The 19,835-nt window shown below is 42.3% G+C and overlaps 1 protein-coding gene across 3 annotated transcripts in view; it reads left to right on the top strand.

Annotated features, from left to right (window-relative positions):
• LOC128639107 (beta-1,4-galactosyltransferase 3) overlaps nt 1–19,835 on the top strand; it is a 443,577-nt gene that overhangs the window by 329,524 nt on the left and 94,218 nt on the right. The window lies entirely within an intron of this gene.

Raw genomic sequence — 19,835 nt, 5'->3', positions numbered from 1 at the left:
TCCGTTTCCGGCGTCATACGTGTCGCCGGAAGTTGCGTCATTTTTGACGTTATTTTGCGCCAAAAATGTCGGCGTTCCGGATGTGGCGTCATTTTTGGCGCCAAAAGCATTTAGGCGCCAAATAATGTGGGCGTCTTATTTGGCGCCAAAAAATATGGGCGTCTCTTTTGTCTCCACATTATTTCAGTCTCATTTTTCATTTGCTTCTGGTTGCTAGAAGCTTGATGTTTGGCATTTTTTTCCCATTCCTGAAACTGTCTTATAAGGAATTTGATCTATTTTGCTTTATATGTTGTTTTTTCTCTTACATATTGCAAGATGTCTCACGTTGCATCTGAGCCAGAAGATACTACAGGAAAACCTCTGCCTGCTGGATCTACCAAAGCTAAGTGTATCTGCTGTAAACTTTTGGTAGCTATTCCTCCAGCTGTTGTTTGTATTAAATGTCATGACAAACTTGTTAATGCAGATAATATTTCCTTTAGTGATGTACCATTGCCTGTTGCAGTTCCCTCAACATCTAAGGTGCAGAATGTTCCTGATAACATAAGAGATTTTGTTTCTGAATCCATAAAGAAGGCTTTGTCTGTTATTTCTCCTTCTAGTAAACGTAAAAAGTCTTTTAAATCTTCTCTTTCTACAGATGAATTTTTAAATGAACACCATCATTCTGATTCTTTGGACTCTTCTGGTTCAGAGGATTCTGTCTCAGAGATTGATGCTGATAAATCTTCATATTTATTTAAGATGGAATTTATTCGCTCTTTACTTAAAGAAGTACTAATTGCTTTAGAAATAGAGGATTCTAGTCCTCTTGATACTAATTCTATACGTTTAGATAAGGTTTTTAAAGCTCCTGCGGTTATTCCAGAAGTCTTTCCTGTTCCTAATGCTATTTCTGCAGTAATTGCTAAGGAATGGGATAGATTGGGTAATTCATTTACTCCTTCTAAACGTTTTAAGCAATTATATCCTGTTCCGCCTGACAGGTTAGAATTTTGGGACAAAATCCCTAAAGTTGATGGGGCTATTTCTACCCTTGCTAAACGTACTACCATTCCTACATCAGATGGTACCTCGTTTAAGGATCCTTTAGATAGAAAAATTGAATCTTTTCTAAGAAAAGCTTATCTATGTTCAGGTAATCTTCTTAGACTTGCTATATCATTGGCTGATGTTGCTGCAGCTTCAACTTTTTGGTTGGAAACTCTAGCGCAACAAGTAACAAATCGTGATTCTCATGATATTATTATTCTTCTCCAGCATGCTAATAATTTCATCTGTGATGCCATTTTTGATATTATTAGAGTTGATGTTAGATTTATGTCTCTGGCTATCTTAGCCAGAAGAGCTTTATGGCTTAAGACTTGGAATGCTGATATGGCTTCTAAATCAACTCTACTTTCCATTTCTTTCCAGGGAAACAAATTATTTGGTTCTCAGTTGGATTCTATTATTTCAACTGTTACTGGTGGGAAAGGAACTTTTTTACCACAGGATAAAAAGTCTAAAGGTAAAAACAGGGCTAACAATCGTTTTCGATCCTTTCGTTTCAACAAAGAACAAAAGCCTGATCCTTCGTCCTCAGGAGCAGTTTCAGTTTGGAAACCATCTCCAGTCTGGAATAAATCCAAGCCTGCTAGAAAGGCAAAGCCTGCTTCTAAGTTCACATGAAGGTACGGCCCTCATTCCAGTTCAGCTGGTAGGGGGCAGGTTACGTTTTTTCAAAGAAATTTGGATCAATTCTGTTCACAATCTTTGGATTCAGAACATTGTTTCAGAAGGGTACAGAATTGGTTTCAAGATGAGACCTCCTGCAAAGAGATTTTTTTCTTTCCCATGTCCCAGTAAATCCAGTGAAAGCTCAAGCATTTCTGAATTGTGTTTCAGATCTAGAGTTGGCTGGAGTAATTATGCCAGTTCCAGTTCCGGAACAGGGGATGGGGTTTTATTCAAATCTCTTCATTGTACCAAAGAAGGAGAATTCCTTCAGACCAGTTCTGGATCTAAAATTATTGAATCGCTATGTAAGGATACCAACGTTCAAGATGGTAACTGTAAGGACTATATTGCCTTTTGTTCAGCAAGGGAATTATATGTCCACAATAGATTTACAGGATGCATATCTGCATATTCCGATTCATCCAGATCATTATCAGTTCCTGAGATTCTCTTTTCTAGACAAGCATTACCAATTTGTGGCTCTACCGTTTGGCCTTGCTACAGCTCCAAGAATTTTCACAAAGATTCTCGGTGCCCTTCTGTCTGTAATCAGAGAACAGGGTATTGTGGTATTTCCTTATTTGGACGATATCTTGGTACTTGCTCCGTCTTTACATTTAGCAGAGTCTCATACGAATCGACTTGTGTTGTTTCTTCAAGATCATGGTTGGAGGATCAATTTACCAAAAAGTTCTTTGATTCCTCAAACAAGGGTAACCTTTCTGGGTTTCCAGATAGATTCAGTGTCCATGACTTTGTCTTTAACAGACAAGAGACGTCTAAAATTGATTACAGCCTGTCGAAACCTTCAGTCTCAATCATTCCCTTCGGTAGCCTTATGCATGGAAATTCTAGGTCTTATGACTGCTGCATCGGACGCGATCCCCTTTGCTCGTTTTCACATGCGACCTCTTCAGCTCTGTATGCTGAACCAATGGTGCAGGGATTACACGAAGATATATCAATTAATATCTTTAAAACCGATTGTTCGGCACTCTCTAACGTGGTGGACAGATCACCATCGTTTAATTCAGGGGGCTTCTTTTGTTCTTCCGACCTGGACTGTAATTTCAACAGATGCAAGTCTCACAGGTTGGGGAGCTGTGTGGGGATCTCTGACGGCACAAGGAGTTTGGGAATCTCAGGAGGTGAGATTACCGATCAATATCTTGGAACTCCGTGCAGTTTTCAGAGCTCTTCAGTTTTGGCCTCTTCTGAAGAGAGAATCGTTCATTTGTTTTCAGACAGACAATGTCACAACTGTGGCATACATCAATCATCAAGGAGGGACTCACAGTCCTCTGGCTATGAAAGAAGTATCTCGAATTTTGGTTTGGGCGGAATCCAGCTCCTGTCTAATCTCTGCGGTTCATATCCCAGGTGTAGACAATTGGGAAGCGGATTATCTCAGTCGCCAAACGTTGCATCCGGGCGAATGGTCTCTTCACCCAGAGGTATTTCTTCAGATTGTTCAAATGTGGGGGCTCCCAGAGATAGATCTGATGGCCTCTCATCTAAACAAGAAACTTCCCAGGTATCTGTCCAGATCCCGGGATCCTCAGGCGGAGGCAGTGGATGCATTATCACTTCCTTGGAAGTATCATCCTGCCTATATCTTTCCGCCTCTAGTTCTTCTTCCAAGAGTAATCTCCAAGATTCTGAGGGAATGCTCGTTTGTTCTGCTAATAGCTCCGGCATGGCCTCACAGGTTTTGGTATGCGGATCTTGTCCGGATGGCATCTTGCCAACCATGGACTCTTCCGTTAAGACCAGACCTTCTGTCTCAAGGTCCTTTTTTCCATCCGGATCTGAAATCCTTAAATTTAAAGGTATGGAGATTGAACGCTTGATTCTTGGTCATAGAGGTTTCTCTGACTCCGTGATTAATACTATGTTACAGGCTCGTAAATCTGTATCTCGAGAGATATATTATAGAGTCTGGAAGACTTATATTTCTTGGTGTCTTTCTCATCATTTTTCTTGGCATTCTTTTAGAATACCGAGAATTTTACAGTTTCTTCAGGATGGCTTAGATAAGGGTTTGTCCGCGAGTTCTTTGAAAGGACAAATCTCCGCTCTTTCTGTTCTTTTTCACAGAAAGATTGCTATTCTTCCTGATATTCATTGTTTTGTACAAGCTTTGGTTCGTATAAAACCTGTCATTAAGTCAATTTCTCCTCCATGGAGTTTGAATTTGGTTTTGGGAGCTCTTCAAGCTCCTCCGTTTGAACCTATGCATTCATTGGACATTAAATTACTTTCTTGGAAAGTTTTGTTCCTTTTGGCCATCTCTTCTGCTAGAAGAGTTTCTGAATTATCTGCTCTTTCGTGCGAGTCTCCTTTTCTGATTTTTCATCAGGATAAGGCGGTGTTGCGAACTTCTTTTGAATTTTTACCTAAAGTTGTGAATTCCAACAACATTAGTAGAGAAATTGTGGTTCCTTCATTATGTCCTAATCCTAAGAATTCTAAGGAGAAATCATTGCATTCTTTGGATGTTGTTAGAGCTTTGAAATATTATGTTGAAGCTACGAAATCTTTCCGTAAGACTTCTAGTCTATTTGTTATCTTTTCCGGTTCTAGGAAAGGCCAGAAAGCTTCTGCCATTTCTTTGGCATCTTGGTTGAAATCTTTAATTCATCTTGCCTATGTTGAGTCGGGTAAAATTCCGCCTCAAAGAATTACAGCTCATTCTACTAGGTCAGTTTCTACTTCCTGGGCGTTTAGGAATGAAGCTTCGGTTGACCAGATCTGCAAAGCAGCAACTTGGTCCTCTTTGCATACTTTTACTAAATTCTACCATTTTGATGTATTTTCTTCTTCTGAAGCAGTTTTTGGTAGAAAAGTTCTTCAGGCAGCGGTTTCAGTTTGAATCTTCTGCTTATGTTTTTTGTTAAACTTTATTTTGGGTGTGGATTATTTTCAGCAGGAATTGGCTGTCTTTATTTTATCCCTCCCTCTCTAGTGACTCTTGTGTGGAAAGATCCACATCTTGGGTAGTCATTATCCCATACGTCACTAGCTCATGGACTCTTGTTAATTACATGAAAGAAAACATAATTTATGTAAGAACTTACCTGATAAATTCATTTCTTTCATATTAACAAGAGTCCATGAGGCCCACCCTTTTTTGTGGTGGTTATGATTTTTTTGTATAAAGCACAATTATTCCAATTCCTTATTTTATATGCTTCGCACTTTTTTTCTTATCACCCCACTTCTTGGCTATTCGTTAAACTGATTTGTGGGTGTGGTGAGGGGTGTATTTATAGGCATTTTAAGGTTTGGGAAACTTTGCCCCTCCTGGTAGGAATGTATATCCCATACGTCACTAGCTCATGGACTCTTGTTAATATGAAAGAAATGAATTTATCAGGTAAGTTCTTACATAAATTATGTTTTTTATCCGGTGAGGATGATTTTTATTTGGTTTAAAGCTCATGTTTTGGTGTGATGTTTCCTTTGGGAACTTTCCTCTCTTTCCTCATCGGGGGAGACTCTATTTGGCCTTGACAGTGCTGGTGCCCTTTGTTTCAGGCTGGTCCTGACTGGGTACAAATCCTTCTGTCTTTGAGGCCTAGTTCAGACACGTGGCACCTTTTTATGTCCAGTGAGGGCGCCCAGTGATCACAATATGATTATGTGATTGTCTTGTTTTACAAGCTTCAACTAGCATCCTGAGAGGACTTGAGGATCAGTGGTTGCTTAGGGGCATGGGGGATTGGTTCAGTCCTCATTCGCCTTTCAATTTAGTGGGCCGGGAATTTTTCGGGAACTAGAGTGTTCCTTCCCGTTGTGGGTTGGAGGCTTGGAGGACTTGGGTTCTTCATACCGCCGTTCTTACGGTTTTGCCTTTCATGGTCTCTTTGGAAGTGTCATTTTAGGACTTATTCCTTTGAAAGGTTCTCTTCCTTTGGGTCGAGACTTTCTGGACTTTGTCCGGTTTTTGTGGCGGCTTTGGCTGCTTAATTAGGAAGTGAAGGCCGTGAGGCTCTGTCTTCCTTCAGGAGTTAGTCTTCTCCATATCAGGGGCGATAGGAGGTGTTGTCTCTTTTTTCCAAGCTTTTTGCTTAGGGGATGTTTCTCTGCCTGGGTTCGTGATGCTTAGCATTATTCTCCCTTGGGTGTGGTCCTCTGGACGTTTAAAGGATTATGGAGGCTAGCCTTTCTTCTACTCTCTTTCAGGTGACTCTGTTCTCTTTTTCATTTCCCTTAGTTCTGCCCTTGGGGCCTTTTGGGCTCTAGAGAAATTGTGTGACTTTGTCGCGGCCTAGTACCTTGCTGGGGGGGTGTTGACCCCTGGCTAAGGGTGTTCTTTTCCCTTTGGGCTGGGAATTACGAGTGAGTCCTGTACTTGTTCTCCTGGTTTCCCGGTTCTCATCCCCTGTGAGATCTGATTGCTTATGATGGGGTATCTTGTGTTCCCTGAGGGTCGTTTGTTCTAGGACGATTCTGGGTCCCGGGTCTGGAGTTCTCGTCTTGGATCCTTCTTGGATGTCTGGAGACTTAGGTTCCGATGGACTGGTTCGGGAAGACCCAGTTTTTTTTTCAGGGACCCTATGTTGCAACATAGGGGCTAGCTCATTGGGCTTGCAAGCAGGTAGGCCAGAGTTCTCATCCACATTACTCGTTATAAACTTTAAGGCCTAACTTGTCTTTCAGACGGAGTGTGCTCCTCTATGAGGAGTTTTTTTTTCTCTCTGTTGGGTCAACAGTGGTGTCTGGATGATTTTTTATTTGGTCCGTGTTTTGATCATACTATTCACCTTTTCGCCCTGATTTTTCTTCCACTGTTCCTTGTTCCTCAGCAGAATGACTGGGGGATGAGGGAAGTGGGAGGAGTATTTAAGCCTTTGGCTGGGGTGTCTTTGCCGCCTCCTGGTGGCCAGGTTCTAAATTCCCAAAAGCAATGAATGCAGCTGTGAACAGGTAAGCATAATGTAAGTTTTCTTCTTTATTACAAACATAGGTTTCCTCTACATCTTGATGGGTCAGTCCTTGCCTTTAAACATTGTCAAATAAGACTATTATACATTTATATATAGGTGGGCTTCAACAATCTTCAGATAACTTCTGCTTCCAAAAAGCATTATGCTTGTTATTTTACATTATAGCTATATACAAGCATCTCTGGCTTCTAAAAATGTTTCCATTCTCCTTAATATTCCTCCAGGTTCCAAAGTTTGATATAAATGTAAATCTTTGATACAGGAGACTCTTTAAAGGGACATTAAACACTAAACAAATGCTAGAATGATGCATTCAAAGAGAATAACATGTAGATGTATTTTTTCAAGTTTCAATTTTTTTCAAGTTTAAATTGTGACAAAATAAGTGTAAAGTTTTAGTGTCTAAAAATCAATGGGAGCTGCCATGTTGTAACTTAGGTTACCTTCTCTGCTGTGGCCAATTAGGGACAGTTATAAACAGATTTTGCAGTCAATGGCTGAGTGGAATATAACAGTGTTCTTCACTTCCATTTACAACAGGAAGTGAAAATCTCACAATTTCAGAATTGAATTACAGGAAAAGGGAACAAAATAAATAATGGAAGTATATTGCAGACTTTTCTTATTTATATGATTTTATTAATTTATATTACCATCTCAAAGTGTTTAATGTCCCTTTAAGCTTCCAATTACCATAGCACAGTCTTTCCATACATCTTTTAAGACCTATATACAAAAACAGTTAAAGAAAAAAAAATACATGAATAAAATATTACTCTCCTTTTGAGCATTAGTCACCAGCAACAGGATTTCTGCTCCTGTAAAGACCCTACTTGTGGGGGTTGGTAAAGGGAGTGCACTCAAGGCTCTTTTCACAGACATTACTGCTCTTAAGAAGGTAGCTACTGTTAAAACCACATTGTTGTGGAGCTATTTCATATGGAGTATAAATATAAACATTTCACCTCTGAGTTTTTTATTTTAAACTACTTTTCAATTTTACTTTTATCTAATTTGCTTTGTTCTCTTGGTATCCTTTGTTGAAAACCATAACTAGGTAGGCTTGGGAGCTAGCTTGGGATTGGCTTACCTATGTGTACAACTAGCTTCCAGTAGTGCATTGCTGCACTACTTTTGTGAACTGCCCAGTAGTAAAACAGTTAATTAGTGAACCAAACCCTGCAGTTGGCAAACACTACACAAAGCAGAGGACAAGGTATTGTTACCTTTTTAACTTTTTCACTGTTGGGCCGCTCACAAACTTTAGATGCCTTAGATGGAACACTGGTATTGATCCTGCTCAAGTTAAACAACTCCTGAAAAGATTGCGCCCTGTTACCAACTCATCTTTTAAAAACTAACAGGAGCTCAAATCCAGGCTTGCATTGCATGTTACTATCTCGACTAGGTCAAACATGCTTTTCCCGAAGTGAGGTTTAAAAAGAGGGGAGCGAAATAACAAATCCATTAATCCTATTACAAATCATTCTGAAGTTTTCTGAGGTTAAGAACTCTCTTAAAATTATTATAAATAATCCCTTTGTTGACTTAAAGCAATAGTGTAGTTGAAATGGGTTGTGAGTTATTTATTAGGAATATAGAGGGTCCTTTTGATGAAAGCCTTTTAAAATGCATTGTTATTTGTCTGACCTGCATTGCTGGTTATGGTAATTATATTCACTGTGAAAGCAGCAATGAATGTGTGTGGATTACTGGGTGTAGTACGCAGTACAAGTCACTGAAACCAGCAGGCATCAAATATGCTTGTTTTATTTTTACATGTAAAAGCTTTCTCCATGATTGGCAGTGCATTCACAGTCACCAAAAAGTTGATTATAATAAATGCATCATGTATCTCCAAAAGTTTGATATGAAAACACTATTGCAGACGTCTATACCCTTTTATTCAACTTTACTTTAGGTAATCTATCTTTTCTTTTTTTATATCATTATTTAATTTGTCTGCATGATATCCTGTAAGATGACAGAGCTGCAACTAACCATATGACTTGCTCATCCAATTTAATGAATTAATGGTTTGGTTGAGAGGAAATTGATCATTTGTTGCATTGACTTTCTAATTTGATTTCATTCTTTTCAAATTTAGATCAGATATTGCATTATTTGTAAGGGGCATGGAAAATAAGAGATGACTGAATAAAAAAGTGGGGGGTTTTTTGTTTGTTTTTTTAAATGAAGCACTATGCAAGTTACTTGAATTGTCACATAATAATCAGTGGCCTGAATGGGGGAAAAAAAGCCAAAAATAAAAAGAGGCACACTGGCTTATACAGATTTATGGAGTTAGGGATAAGCAGTTAATTCAACCTAAAGTGTCATAATATCTTTCATAGAAAAAAGGAAAATCGCCTGACATGCTGTCATGTGTACTGTGTAGAAATGGCACCATGGGACTCACTTATGGAACCTTTTGTGGTGCAGGGTCACAATTTAAAAAGCTGTGGTCATTAGAGCAGGTGCAGGTATTGCACAAGAGAGCTTGGTGGTGATTGCAGGCAGACATGTTTCCTTCCTGGGAACTTGTCCCACCCATATCTGCAATTGTTGATATAAAATTGTCAGTTTCCTATTCTGGCAGACACTGTCATTTTTGAGGAACATCTCCTTTTTCAAATGACAGATCCTTGACCCTACAGTGTATTCAACCTATTACACACCAGGTTTAAAGTTAAATGGAGAAGGTGCTGAAACAGTTTGTTTTTCAGAGCAAATATTAAATCAATAAATACAAGAGACACCTTATTTTAAAAAATAGGGGCTCTTCAATTGAAAGGTTATGAAAATTGTGAATATTTTATCCACTAAGACTCAAAGTTTAAAGGAATAAATTGGATTAGTGTAGAAAACTATTGTACTCCCCATATAACAAATAAATTGATACACACTTGAAACCGTGTTCTCCCTAGGACCTTTTTTCTTCTAAATACAGGGCGAGTCCACAGCTGCATTCATTACTTGTGGGAATACAGAAGCTAGCCACCAGGAGGAGGCAAATACACCCCAGCCAAAGGCTTAAATACCTCCCCCACTTCCCTCATCCCCCAGTCATTCTTTGCCTTTCGTCATATTAACAGCTCCTTAAGCAATCAGCGTTGACGAGTTTCGCTGCCTGCTTTCTTCACTCAAGTCCATGTCAGAAGCGCGGCTACAATCTGTCAAACTTAAAGGAACTTGTCGCTGTTCCACGGCATAGATTCCGGTAAGATAGTTTCATTTTTTACACACATGTTAACGATAGAAGACAGGGTCTCAGTGGGACTCCTTTATCTTTATGGAATCAAGGGTTAATATCTCCTGAGGCGGATTATTGAACAGTGGGGTTTTGTTAATCATGTTTATGTGATGTTGACTTTGTATGTGTAGGAGACATTTCCATCTTAATGGGAAGAGAGTCCACTGCTTCATTCATTACTTGTGGGAATTAAGAACCAGGCCACCAGAAGGAGACAGACACAGCCAAAGGCTTAAATACCTCCCCCACTCCCCTCATCCTCCAGTCATTCTTTGCCTTTCATCACAGGAGGTTGGCAGAGAACTGTCGGAAGATTCGGAGTAGTCTCTTATGGAGGGTAGTACCCTTCGAAATGGGACTGGAGTTTTAAGTAGTCCTGTCAGCCTCTCAGTGAGAGCATGGGTGAAAGTTAGAGTCTGGAGATGCAGGTAGAGTCTTTCTGCGAAACCATCCTGACTCAGTTTAACAGTTCCCTTAGCAATCAGCGTTGACGAGTTTAGCTGCCTGCTTTTCTTCTCTCAAGTCATGTCAGGAGCAATGCTACTACCCTGTCACACTTGAAGGACCGTGTTCCTGTTCCACGTCATTGATTCTGTTAAGATAGTTTCATTTATATATAAAAACGTGTGAAGACAGGGTCACAGTGTGGCTCCTTTTATTTTTATAGAATCTAGGGTAATACCCTCGGAAGGGGGCTGTTGAACAGGGGGGATATTATTATGCATAATATTGTTTATTGTGTTTTTTTTCTACTGCATTTGTGTAAGATGAGGCTCTGTCCGTGTGGAACACAGTTCATTAGCGAGAGATTGAGGCAGGCTTTTTTGGCGCATCCTCTCGAGTGCAGGGGCGGTCCTGCATGGCCCTCCATGTGACCAGGGGTGGCCTCTGCAACTTCCTCTTTCTTGACCTGCATTTATAGGAGACGACAGCTGTTTCTTGTAGTCCGGGTCATAGGAGGTGGTGAATGCCCCGGCCATTGGGATATAAAGGTGCCATTTATTTGTGATCAAGTCCGTAATAAAGGCGCAAGCAATGGAGGACTCTGATATGTTAGAGGATACTCACTCTTTATCCAAACCCATTAACACTGTATATTGTGAGGAGGTTCCAGTCGAACCGCCTACGCAACTCTATTCCACATGCTTTGACAATATTGCTATTTCCAAAAAGAACAAGGTATTTAGTATGACTGAACCGTCCCCCTCTGAGGGCTTCCCGCCCTGCGAGGTTCGTTCCCTGCAATCATCTCCGATTACACAAGCAGATCCCCAGGGCCTTACTAATCCTCCTGCGCGAGGGGTCTTTTGGCCTCCAGACTTCGACAGTCAATTACAGACGGAGGTTTCTGTGGCCATTAATGGGATGCCTCGCCCTACTAAGTGGAAGGTACGGCACTTCTATCTGTCTCAGGGGTCTTCGACTCCGCTGGATGTCTCTGACAGATTATCCACTGAGGAGGACAACTCCGACTTATCGGAGGATGTCACTTCTGGGTCCGCGGAGGAGCCAGATTTCAAATTCAAGATGGAGCATTTGCGCTTTCTGCTGAAAGAGGTGCTTGCTACGTTAGAGGTTCCGGAACAAAAGCTACCTGTGGAACCTTCAATCCCTAAGCCCAGGCCTGGATTCTATCATATCTACGGTCACGGGTGGCAAGGGTGCCTTCTTGCCTCAGGATAAGATGGCTAATCCTAAGGGGTCTTCTTTTCATCCCTTTTGTGCGGACAAGTCTCAGCGCCAGCCGCCTGCCGCAAAGTCTGAGCAGTCCAAAGGGTCTTGGAACAAGTCCAAGCAAATAAGAAGCCCGCCGAATCAAAGTTAGCATGAAGAAGTGGCCCCCGGTCCATCTTAGTATCATGTAGGGGGCAGACTATCTTTTTGCGGAGTCCTGGAGAAGAGACGTTACAGACCCTTAGGTACTGGAGGTCGCATCCCAGGGTTACAGGATAGGTTTTAAATCTTATCCGCCCAGAGGAAGATTCCTCCTGTCAAACATATCTTCAAGTCCAGAAAAGAGACACGCCTTCCTTGGGTGTGTGAAGGATCTCTCATTTCTCGGAGTAATCGTCCCAGTCCCTCTGGCAGAAAGAGACCTGGGGTATTATTCAATATTATTCAAACCTTTTTGTGGTCCCAAAGAAGGAGGGCACTTCCGTCCTATTCTGGACCTAAAGGCTGTAAACAATTTTTTGTCAGTTCTGTCGTTCAAGATGGAGACGATCAGGTCAATTTTGCCCTGGTTCAAGAGGGGCAGTTCATGACTATAGACCTAAAGGGCGCTTAGCTTCACGTTCCAATCCACAAGGATTACTTCAGGTTTAAGATTTTCTGGACCAGCAATTCTAGTTTGTGGCCCTTCCGTTTGCTCTGGCGACTGCCCCAAGAGTCTTCATAAAGGTTCTGGGAGCTCTTCTTGCAGTAACGAGAGCCAGAGGAATTGCAGTGGCACCTTATCTGGATGATATCCTGGTCCAGGCTCCGTCCTGCAAACTTGCGGAGGATCACTCGAGCTATTCACCTTCTCCTGCGGTCTAACGGGTGGAAGATAAACAAAGAAAATAGTTTGTTGGTCCCCAGCAGCAGGGTGGAATTCCTGGGTACAATAATAGATTCTTCAGCCATGAAGATATTTTTGTCAGATCAGAGACGCTGCAAGCTTGTGTCCAACTGTCTAGCTCTTCAGACATCCCCCAAGACATCTGTGGCCAGGTTATGGAGGTGCTTGGACTCATGGTATCCAGCATAGATGTCATTCTATTTGCCAGGTTCTATCTCAGACCTATTCAGCTGTGCATGTTGAGACTAAGGAACTGCGATCATTCAGATCTGGCCCAACAGATATCTCTAAACAGACCGTTGAGGGAGTCCCTATCTTGTCATAGGGGACATCCTTTTTGAGACTAACCTGGGAGATTGTGACCACGGATGCTAGTCTATCTGGATGGGGAGCTGTTTGGGTTGCCAGAAAGGCACAGGGCAGATGGACTCAAGAGGAATCAAGTCTACCGATTAAATATTTTGAAACTTTGTGCGGTATTCAACGCTCTGAGGGCTTGGCCCCTTCTGGGGTTGTCCCAATTCATCAGATTCCAGTCGGACAACATTACCTCGGTGGCTTACATAAACCATCAGGGGGGGGGGGGCATGAAGCTCCCTAGCCATGAGGGAAGTATCTCGGATTCTGGAGTGGGCGTAGATTCACAATTTTTTCGCTCTCAGCGATTCACATTCTGGGTGTGGAAAACTGGGAAGCGGATCTTCTGAACAGATCATCTCCACCGTGGAAGTTACCTTGTTGCAGGGATCTGCTGGTTCAAGGTCCCTTTCTACATCAAAATCTAGATTATCTGAAGCTCACTGCATGGAGATTACACGACTAGTCTTAGCCAAGAGAGGATTTTCAGAAAAAGTGATTGACACACTCGTTCAGGCCAGGAAGCCGGACACTCGACGCATGTACAACAAGGTGTGGAGGACCTACTTGTCCTGGTGTATGGAACGAGGATATCCCTGTCATAGGGTCAGGGTATCCAGGATTTTGGCCTTTCTCCAGGACGGTCTGGATAAGGGTCTTGCCGCCAGTTCCCTAAGTGGACAGATCTCAACTTTATCTGTACTGTTGCATAAGAAGCTTGTGGAGCTTCCTGACATTCAGTCCTTTGTTAGGATTGGTTAGGATCAGGCCTGTTTTCAGGAATCCGGCTCCTCCTTGGAGCTTAAACTTGGTTCTTAAGGTCTTGCAGAGGGCTTCGTTTGAGCCTGTGCATGCACTTGACATTAAGGTTCTTTCATGGAATGTCCTATTATTACTGGCTATTGCATCGGCGCACAGAGTCTCTGAGTTGGCGGCCTTGCAATGTGAGCCTCCCTACTTTGTTTTTATCATTCCGATAAGGCTGTTCTTCGCACTGGATTGGGATTCCTTCCCAAGGTGGGGTGTCGAGTCATAACATCAATCAGGAAATAGTAGTTCCTTCTTTGTGTCCTAACCTTTCTTCTTCGAAGGAGAGGTTACTTCATAATCTGGACGTGGTTCGGGCATTGAAGTTTTATCTTCACTCCACGAAGGAGTTCAGACAGACTTTGTCCTTATTTGTTGTGTATTCAGGGAAGTGCAGGGGACAAAGGGCCTCTGCCACTTCTCTATCTTTTTGGTGGAGGAGTATGAACCGTCTGGCATATGAGACAGTGGGACTTAGGCCTCCTCAGAGGATTACGACTCACTCAACTAGAGCTGTGGCCTCTTCTTGGGCCTTTAAGAATGAGGCTTCCAAGGAGCAGATTTGTTAGGCGGCTACTTGGTCTTCCTTACATACTTTTGCAAACATTTTATCAATTTGACGTTTTTGCTTCAGCGGAAGCAGCTTTCGGGAGAAAAGTTCTGCAGGCTGTGGTGCCCTCAGTATAGTTTCATTCAGTGTCCTCTAGAGCTTGAGTATTTGTTCCCACAAGTAATGAATGAAGCAGTGGACTCTCCTCCTATTAAGATGGAAAACATAAATTTTGTTTACCTGATAATTTCATTTCCATCTGTGGGAGGAGTGGAGTCCACTGTACCCGGCGGTTTCTCCAGTGGGCGGACCTAAATTTATTAATAATCTTCTGACACTATTTATACCCTGGTATTTATCCTACTGTTCCTTGTTCCCTTTGCAGAATGACTGGGGAGTGGGTGAGGTATTTAAGTCTTTGGCTGGGGTGTCTTTGCCTCCTCCTGGTGGCCAGGTTCTTAATTCCCACAAGTAATGAATGAAGTAGTGGACTCTCCTCCCACCAATGGAAATGAAATTACCAGGTAAGCATAATTTATGTTTTTGGGCTCATAGGCTGATACGGAACATACAGGTTGTTATAGAGCTGCACAGTTTTATTAAGCTGGCGCGCTTTACCTTAGTAGGGCGGTTCTGCATGAGGCACCATGTGACTGGGAGTTGTCATGTCTTGTTTTCCATTTGCGATTCCTGACTGAGTGGCTGTGGAGAAGAATTCATTTTTCTACCTGTCTGGGTCATAGGAGGTGGTGGATGCCCCAGCCATTGGGGGTTTAAGGTGTCAGTTGTTTTTTTGGCTAAAATTTTTAATTAGAATTAGGAGGATTCTGATATTCTAGAGGATTCCTCTGATACAGATTTTGAAACTTGCGTATGCTGTGAGGAGGCCTGGGTAGACCAGCTCACTCAATTATGTTCTGTATGAAGCAATAGGGTGTTCTCTTCAAACAATGTTGAGATGTTAGAGACCACTGAGCCGTCCCATGAGGTGCGTTCCCTAGAATCTTCTCCTACACATGCAGTTCCCCTATGTATCATTACTCCTTCGTCTGAGGGAGCCTTTTTTCCACTGGAGGTTTCGCATGGCCATCTCTATGGCTTTAGCGAGTTTAACTCTCCCTGCTACATGCAAGGGAAGGGTTAATCCGGGCTCTCCTACCCATGAGCCGTTGTGTAAAATGACGATTGTGCCTGATCATTCATCTGGGGATGCGGTTCCCTCTGAGACTTCAGAGGTAGAACCTTCGGGGTCGGAGTCGCCTGATTTGACTCCTCCGACTGAGGGGAATTTGGCATTTAGATTTAGAATGGCATGCCTGCGTTTACTTCTGAGAGAGGTTTTGGCGATGTTAGAGACTGCCAGTCCTGATCCGTCAGGTGTATCTCAGTCCTCTAAATCAGATAACGATCTTGATTAGGCGAGTAGAAAGGATTGGAGCCTCTTCTTTATCGTCTATTTGTATAAAGTTATAGAATCCTAGTCCTGAGCTCTAGGAGGGGGTTGTGTTGTATAACAGACAAGACATGTTTTGTTTTAGTTTGCACACCCTTTTTGACGTCCCTTTTTGTGCGTCTAACTTTTTTTTTTCTAATCCGTTTTGGATAGTTTTGGTTTTAGAGCTCGGGGTTCTTGTGGAAATTCCTTTTACGAAGAAGTTTCATCATTTGGGTTGTTTTTGGTCGTATCGACTTTGATGGTCGTGATGGTTGGAGTCTTCCGATGGAAGCCTCTAGGTCTCTGTTCGGGGTGATGACTCCCTCGATTTATCTAGAGATGAAAATTAAGCCTCTGAACTTATTTTCCTTATTTTGTTTATTCTCAGTTTTCCTAGCACTGCTGGAACTTAATAATTTGCCATTTGTTTGTTTTTTATGGCAAGATGTGTCATTACCTTGATGACGGGCAGGACCTGTTTTGGGTAAACAGTTAAGTTTGTTCTTCCCTTCTACTCTAGAGAATGAGCTCTTTCTAGTTATTTTGGTCCAGACAGAGCAGGCCCATCTTTACTTAAGGACAGGCAGGACCTGTCTTAGGTTCTTCTGGATGGGCATTTGATACTGGATCATATGAGTCTGGGGGTCTCAGAGGATGGAGTTGAGTTGTTCATTCCGTGTTTCTGGACTAGGTGACTTTTGGAGTCTTGCCCCGGTACATTTCGCAGTGTCAGCACACTGTTGTGTGTTGGTGACTGGTCTATCCTCAGAGGTGGACCTAGACCTAAGTTCCGGTGTTGGCCCCAGGTTGGATCCTTTATATGCGTGATCTTTCAGACAGGAAGGATATTTGCCTTAGTGCTTATGAAGTTAGAATTACATAATCGGGTTCTGCCCTCCAATGCACCTTCAGGTATTTGTTGGCGCTGTGGTGTTAAGCCCAGGCCGAGTCTTCGACATAGCATTGGGTTTTTGTCTCTTTCTTAGCAGTCTTTTTGAATTACCAGTTGGAGAATCGTTCTCCAGTGTTCAGTCCAGATCTCCTGGTGTTTGGGGATTTTATCCTAGTTCCCCGGGGCAGTTTTGTTTTCAGCAGGATGAAAGTGTTTTCTTGGTGAGCAAAGTCCCATAGTATAGTGGTTATCTGCGTAACACGCAGAAGGTCCTGGGATCATGACCCAGTGGAACTAGTGCACAGGTGTCTGTGCTGCTCCAGAGGAATTGCTAAAAACTAGAGTTCCTCCTGCGTAGACGGGAGGGTCTTGAATTTGGTGGCGGGCGGATGCCCACTACGGCACTTGGCAGCAATCCATTCTCTAAGCGTGCTCTTCCGGAACGGATGTGCCTTACGATCATCTTTTTGAGCTGACTATCCAGAGTTTAGAATGTGTGTCTGAGGAAAGCAGATTGAGTTTCTCAGCTGAGGTCCGCTGGACTAAGTGGCCTAGGGGATTGGTTCCCGACCTAGCAAGCTGTAGGCTTGGAATTTGGATCCTGCTGTGGCAGATTTCTTACTTGAGGTCTCTTTTAACCTTCTTTCTTTCGGCCATGTCACTCTTTTTCGAGGATAGCGCGATCCTATCTGGAGTGGGCGTCAGTGAGACTGTTGCTCCATTTTTGCCTGCGAGTTCGTAATCACGATTAGAGGCTCCACTGCCATGAGAGTTCCCTTGTTGCAGAGATCTACCGGGTCAAGGTCTCTTTGCGGCTTGGAATCTTTTCTTCTGGGGCGTATTGCGAGGGGTCACTTGAACCTAGCTGAGAGTTGTTTTTTTTTTTTTAAGGGTTTTTTGTCTTCTCCTTCAGCTTGTACCTGGTTCCCCGTCTCCTTTTTTAGGTGTGGAGGTCTCCCTCTTTTCTTGTCGAGAGGAGCTAGCTTGTCCTGACTCTCTTTGGGATCCTGGAGTATTCTTCTTCCCCTATAGAATGAGCTGGTGAAGGGGCAGTCTAACTAGTTCTTGTTTGAAGGGGCAGCCTGCAAAGATAGCCTGTTGGTTAGCTTAGCTGCCTGGCAAGCGGAAAGTTGCAGATGGTTACCAGCTGCGGTTCTTTTCTCTGGTATGTGTTTTCGCAAGCAGTTTATGCTCTCTGCTTGTGCTCCAGTTCCAGAGGTTCTATTATTTCAGGTGTTCAGTCATTTTTGCTAGGGCTCTGCCTGCAGCTGGGCCGGCAATTTAATTACGTTTTTTTAATTTGTTATCATATCTGGGGAGTGCAAGGTTGTGGAAGCTGATAACTTCCTCCTTGCTGGTGGAGGAGTGTTTTTTCGCTGGTTCTAGGAGACAGTGGGACACGAGCCTCCTCAGATTTATGGCTCAGTTCGAGTACAGTGACATCTTTTTGGGTCTCTGACATGAGATCTCATGGTTCTGCTTATTGGACGGCTACTTAGTCCTCCTAGCATTTTTATCTTTTTATTTTCTTCTGTTAAGTGTGATCAGTCCACGGGTCATCATTACTTCTGGGATATTACTCCTCCCCAACAGGAAGTGCAAGAGGATTCACCCAGCAGAGCTGCATATAGCTCCTCCCCTCTACGTCACTCCCAGTCATTCTCTTGCACCCAACGACTAGATAGGATGTGTGAGAGGACTATGGTGATTTTATTTAGTTTTATTTCTTCAATCAAAAGTTTGTTATTTTTTAATAGCACCGGAGTGTGTTATTCCTTCTCTGGTAGAATTTGAAGAAGAATCTACCAGAGTTTTTTACTATGATTTTAGCCGGAGTAGTTAAGATCATATTGCTGTTTCTCGGCCATCTGAGGAGAGGTAAACTTCAGATCAGGGGACAGCGGGCAGGTTATTCTACAAAAAGGTATGTAGCAGTTTTTATTTTCTGACAATGGAATTGATGAGAAAATCCTGCTATACCGATATAATATCATGTATGTATATTCTACATTTGAGTATTCTGGGGAATGGTACTTCACTGGAATTACACTGTGTATATAAAACTTTAGCCTATTTGCAAGCAACAGGCTTTTTACTAATTTATGTTAAACGTTTTTGCTGGAATGTAAAATCGTTTTCATTTTCTGAGGTACTGGGTGAATAAAATGTTTGGGCACTATTTTTCCACTTGGCAGTTGCTTGATCTAATTTTGACAGTTTACTGATCTCTCTCACTGTTGTGTGTGAGGGGGAGGGGTCCTTTTTTGGCGCTTTTGCTACGCATCAAAATTTCAGTCAGAAACTCATTGTTTTTTCATGCATGTTCCGGTTCATCTCTACAGAACTCAGGGGTCTTCAAAGCTTGTTTGAGGGAAGTAATCTTCACAACAGAGCTGTGAGATTGTAGTTGACTGTGATAAAAAACGTTTATTCTTTAACTTTTTTATGCCATCAGGGTTAGTTATTATTTGCTAATGGGAACAAGCCTTTGCTAAAATTGTGTTTTGTTTTACAAAGTTTGATGCTGTAACCTTTTCAGTTTATTGATTTCAACTGTCATATATCTTTCTGTGCTTCTTAGGCACAGTACGTTTTTTCATTGTATTTTACTTGAATAATATTTCCAAGTTGCAAGTTTAGTTGCTAGTGTGTTAAACATGTCTGATTCAGAGGATGAGACCTGTACTATTTGTACTAACGCCAAAGTGGAGCCCAATAGAAATTTATGTACTAACTGTATTGATGCTACTTTAAATAAAAGTCAATCTGTACAAATTGAACAAATTTCACCAAACAACGAGGGGAGAGTTATGCCGACTAACTCACCTCACGTGACAGTACCTGCATCTCCCGCTCAGGAGGTGCGCGATATTGTGGCGCCCAGTACATCTGGGCGGCCATTCCAAATAACATTACAAGATATGGCTACTGTTATGACTGAGGTTTTGGCTAAATTACCAGAGCTAAGAGGCAAGCGTGATCACTCTGGGGTGAGAACAGAGTGCGCTGATAATGCTAGGGCCATGTCAGATACTGCGTCACAACTTGCAGACCATGAGGACAGAGAGCTTCATTCTGCGGCTGACGGTTCTGATCCAAACAGATTGGATTCAGATATTTCAAATTTTAAATTTAAGCTGGAAAACCTCCGTGTATTACTAGGGGAGGTGTTAGCGGCTCTGAATGATTGTAACACAGTTGCAATACCAGAGAAAATGTGTAGGTTGGATAAATATTTTGCTGTACCAACAAGTATTGACGTTTTTCCTATACCTAAGAGACTAACTGAAATTATTACTAAGGAGTGGGA

This window comes from Bombina bombina, chromosome 8 (genome assembly GCF_027579735.1).
Source record: "Bombina bombina isolate aBomBom1 chromosome 8, aBomBom1.pri, whole genome shotgun sequence".
Taxonomy (NCBI): domain Eukaryota; kingdom Metazoa; phylum Chordata; class Amphibia; order Anura; family Bombinatoridae; genus Bombina; species Bombina bombina.
The sequence above is the reverse complement of the archived record's forward strand: the minus strand, read 5'-3'. Positions and strand labels throughout refer to the sequence as shown.